This window comes from Panicum virgatum, chromosome 1N (genome assembly GCF_016808335.1).
Source record: "Panicum virgatum strain AP13 chromosome 1N, P.virgatum_v5, whole genome shotgun sequence".
Taxonomy (NCBI): domain Eukaryota; kingdom Viridiplantae; phylum Streptophyta; class Magnoliopsida; order Poales; family Poaceae; genus Panicum; species Panicum virgatum.
The window spans coordinates 41,402,078-41,407,253 of NC_053145.1; the positions used below are offsets into that span (position 1 = coordinate 41,402,078).

The 5,176-nt window shown below is 44.4% G+C and overlaps 1 non-coding gene across 1 annotated transcript; it reads right to left on the reverse strand.

The window, feature by feature from the left end:
* Positions 1–2,634: 2,634 nt before the first annotated feature.
* LOC120657826 lies at positions 2,635–2,743 on the reverse strand. Its single transcript, XR_005668361.1, has one exon. It is a non-coding gene; the product is annotated as a small nucleolar RNA R71 (small nucleolar RNA).
* Positions 2,744–5,176: the final 2,433 nt, after the last annotated feature.

Below are 5,176 nucleotides of genomic sequence, written 5' to 3' on the forward strand. Positions count from 1 at the left end.
TGTTCGTATTGAGGCCTTGGATGAGAGAACAGGTCAAAATACAACATATTTTCGTGTCATAGTTGATGTATGGGAAGTACACTATGGTTCCGATATACAAATCCCGGTCTTTCGGTGTCGTTGGGTGAAGCACCCCAAAGGTGTTGAGGTGGACGGCTATGGGCTCACAATTGTCGACCTCAACAACACTGGTTACAAAGATGACCCATGGGTACTTGCTTCACAGGTCGCACAGGTACTCTTTGTAGCTGATCCTGCAAAGAAGACAAAACATGTTGTCGTCCCTAGAAAACAAGATATCATAGGAGTCGAGAGTATCGACGAAGTGGAAGAATATATCTGTTGACGGCCATTATTTCCCATTTTGACCGTCAACTTCTCGGGAATAAAATGAGCTTTGCACCATGTTCCATACATATTTTACTTATTTCTAGCAAGTTACACAAGTTTTGGATGAGTTGTGCTTTCAGGAGATAATATACCAAAAATGAGCCGAAACTAAGAAAAACCCATTCTAGCCGGCCTCACCTAGGCCGGCCGGCCTAGCACCTCCACTAATTGTGCCACGTCTTCGGTCCAGGAGTGTAGTAACACACTCACATTGCCTCTAAATCATGGATTGCAAGTTGGTTTGATCAAATGGACCGAAAGGCCTAGCACATAGATTGAAGGACCCACCTGCAGCATTTACCGAGATCTTTTAGCCCGAAACACTATTATGGACTTCATGCACCCTTGAATCAAGATGACGGTGAAATGGGAGGCCGAGATGTGTCAAACCCAGGCCGGCCGGCCTACAAATTTCAGCTTCAAACCGACGCAACCATCCACCGCCATCTAGAGAAGATAGGAGCGTCCATGAGAAGGTCGGCGCAAAACGGACAAAATCCTAGGCCGACCGGCCTAGGAGAGGCCGTCCGGCTGCACTTTGCAGCATCCCAAGCTTAGTTTTGGCGTGGAAGTTAAGGACAACCGCCACAACTGTGTACAACTGACGCTCGGCCAAATACTGACCTCTAGTATCTATAAATAGCACCCCCATCCTCACTTGTGACAGACACCAAAGGAGTTCTCTCTTCTCACTTTTGTTTCCTAGAGTAGGTTAGGTAGTCTGGGAGTTAGAGTCGAGTCGAACTTGTCTCTGGATTCCGGACTCGTCATCGGAAGTCGGTATAAGCTCTTGTATCTTTTCCATTGACATTTATCAATATAAGTTACCTTCTTTATCTTTTCGAGTCACCATTACTTTCCGCATTTATTTATCTTCCCAAGTTATCTTGCTTGTGTGCGGAATTATTCCTCTAGCTTAGGCTTTGTACCTATCTTGTTTATCGGGATCTTACCTTACAGGTTTTCTCAAGTTCTCTAGGTTGAGGGGGATTTCTCTTGAACGCGTCAAGAGAAATCCTAACACCGATTACGGACATGGTGTCTGAGCTCAATGTTAGCTAAAAAGTGTGTTCCACCCCCACGGAACCGTTGTGGTAGGCGGCAGGTGGTGACAACCCTGTCTATCCCTTGTAGTCCACCACGTTCGGGTATTTTTATAGTAGTAGTTGCAGGTTGACGTTGGACTCCCCTCTCACCTCTTTCTGAAGTCCTTCCTCTTCCAGTCACCGAAGTAAGCTCTAGGTTTCCGGTAACTAGTTAGAAACAAGGTTTAGTCTAGAGAGGCTAGCTCGATAGTTTAGAAGTGTTTTAGGAATCTTTCTCACTCATTGTCCTCCCAGCTGCTTACCTCTCTAAGGATTAGAGTCTCCTGTGTCAGATGGTCATCGTGGCCATTATCTTATCCTATCATATCAAGCTTACCCCCAATAAGTTAGTCGTTTGATATCTCTAGTAAAGTTTCTCATTCGATTCTTCGATACTCTTTTTCCATAGTGATTCCCTGAGGAAATATACGATACCCTGGAATACTCCAAGGTGAAGTGCTACATCGGTGATTCTATGCGCTTGCGGAATCCATATTCTATTGAGTGTAAGAAACGCCAACAAACATTTTTGGTGCCATTGTCGGGAAAGCAATTGGCTAAAGATATCATCGAAAAGTTTGATTAAATTTACTAATTTGTCACCGCTATTTTTAGCGGGATTACCATTGCTCTCGGTATCCTTGTGATTTTTGCAGAGCAGTGTAGGACCAGATTCAATCTACCATATCACTTCGAATCAGATCCAGAAAGAATTGGGTGAATTATTTGATGCATAGTCATCCTATCAGAAGAAATTTTCTTAGGATCAAGGTTTGACAACACCAGCTTCAATACCCATGGCTCATAAGACACTCCGTCAATTCTCAGCCCTGTCCAATAGCCATATCTCTACTGGACTGAACAATGACCAAGGCATTGATGGCTTCGAGATAAAGACTGGGCTTGTCAACATGGTCCAAGCAAGTGCCTTCTGCGGAAAGGCATCAGAGGATGCCCACGCTCATCTATAGAATTTTCTAGAAGTGAGCAGCATAATCACCAAAAGGCACTACGATGGATAATGTTCGTCTTCGACTGTTCCCATTCTCTTTGCTTGGGAAAGCAAAGGCGTGGTTCTACATCTACAAGGAAGCATTCAACACTTGGGATGCATGCTCCAATGCTTCTTTGGTCAAGTAATTTTCGGCGGGCAAGACCAATGCCTTTAGCAATAGGATTTCCAGTTTTGAACATCTCCAGGACGAGACAGTCCCGGAAGCCTGGGAACATCTTCAGGAATACATTGCAGCATGCCCACACTATGGCATGGAAGAATGGCTTATCATTCAGAACTTCTTCCATGGCCAGAACCAGTGATTGCAAGATCACATGGACGCAGCAGCAGGAGGAGCATTCCTCTCCCTCAGTGTTGCAGGAGCTAGAACGCTCATCGACAAGGTTGCTTCCAACTAGAGTTGGAAGGAAGATAGGCATCCGAATCATGCAAAAGGAATACCTGAAATCGACAGTGTCGATATGTTGGCAGCCAAGATGGATCTTCTCATGAAAAATCTGGAATCTCCGCACCGGGAGGTCAACCAGATTACTGAGTCTCAGATGATATGTGAGAAATGTGGCAATACTGGACACTCGGGCAAATCTTGCCCAATCACTCAAGAGGATGAGAACTCCATTGGGAACAACACTCCCAATGACTCAGACTGTCGTCCTCAGCAAGGTTGGAATTCCAAGCCCAACCTCCCCTTCGGCCAACAGCAAGGTAACAATTTTAATAACAGTTTTCAGCCCTCGCTTAAAAACTTCATGAACGGCCAAAAACAAATGAATGACAATATTAGTGACAAATTTCTTGCAAATGATAAAATTCTCGAGTCTTTGGCTTTGCAACTAGATGGGTTTAACTCTGTTATTAAACATCAGTTGAGTCTCAACAAATTGATAGAAACTAAAGTAACTCAGCTGGCCTCATCCTGCCTTAACCATGACATGGGGAAGCTATCCGGGCAACCAGAAGTGACCCCGAAAGAAAGTGTGAATGCGGTGGCTGTGCGGGCAAGACAATCCACACAGAAACCACATCTTCCGTAGGATGCAGGTATACCATCCTGCCTTAACAATGACACGGGGAAGCTATCCGAGCAATCGAAAGTGACCCCAAAAGAAAGTGTGAGTGTGGTAGCTGTGCGGGCAAGACAATCCACACAGAAACCACCTCTTCCGTAGGATGCAAGTACACAGTGGAAGACCATAACCGCCAAGAATACCGATGCTGAAGACGGAGTGCTGGAGGAGGCCGAAGACTCCAACACCATTACTACCCAGGAAGACCCCGTGGAACCCCCTAGAACTTCACGGGACTCTCACGATACAACCGCCTTACCGTTTCTACAGCGGAGAAGGAGGCCGGTGGCCGACGAGCAATTCGGCAAGTTTGTCGAGGTAACTAAGAAGTTTTATGGCAACATACCACTTCTTGGTACTATGCAGGTTCCCACGTATGCCAAGTATCTCAAGGATATCCTTGGCAATAAGAGGGTCCTGCCGACCACCGAGGTCGTGTAGCTTATGGATGAGTGTAGCATAGCTATACTCAATCCTCTCCTGGAGAAGAAGAAGAAACCAGAATGCCCCACCATCACATGTTCCATCAGAGCTCAACACTTTAAGCATGCTCTTTGCGATCTATGAGCAAGCATTAGCGTCATGCCAAAGGTAATTTATGATAAACTTAACTATCATGCGCTTGCTCCTACTGCCATGTGTTTGCAGCTAGCAGAACAATCAATTCATCATCCCGCGGGGATCGCCGAGGATATTTCGGTGAAAATATGGAATTTCTTCGTCCCCGTTGATTTTGTCATTCTCGACATGGAGGTCGAAACCACGATCCCTCTCATATTGGAGAGGCAATTCTTGAGTATGACAAATGCACACATTGATGTTGAGTTGGAGTAATCCAACTCAACATCAATGGGCAGAAAGAGAGATTCGGTTTTAGACCAAAGGATAAAAATCCTCACAGATCAAAAGTTTCAATCGGAAGGAATCCGTGAAAGAGCTGGAGAAGCCATATTCCCTCATCGAATTCGTGGAGAATCTTCGAACTCGAGAGGATATTAAGGTGTATAACCAACGGAATGCGAAGCGGAATATCCAACATAAGAATTTTTCTGGAATTTGGGAAGAAAGATATCGAAGTAACTCTGCCTATGGTGGAAGAAAGTGTCGCCACCAACGTCTCCATCAGGTAACGATGACCGAACCCAAGGTATGCATAGTCTCGCTCAGGACGAGAAACTCGAGCCCTTGCCATGAGGTACGTGGTAGTTATCCATTCCTGCATTTGCATATAGGATAGTTTATATTCTTGCATAGTCTTCCCTTTCTCATCATGGCATGTTTAAATTCTCGCAACTGCATTCTCTTCACTTTATATTGCAATATTGCATACAAAAAAAACCGGCCAAGATAGCAGACCTACTGAGCTTCATTCAAGTTTGGGGGGTGGCGATGTATCCAAGTAAGTCATCCGACCTATCCTTTCGTCTTGTGTCCTAAAAAAATAGTTAATTTGAGTCATTAAATTTTTTTTAAAAAAGAATAAAATAAAGTAAAAACAAAAACAAAAAAAATAATTAAAACACAAAAAAAAGTTTCATGCTTTGAATAAAACTCCCAACTCATATGTGTGGAAATCCGTGTAAGCTCTTATCATGGAAATGATGTATAGTTGCTCTGTC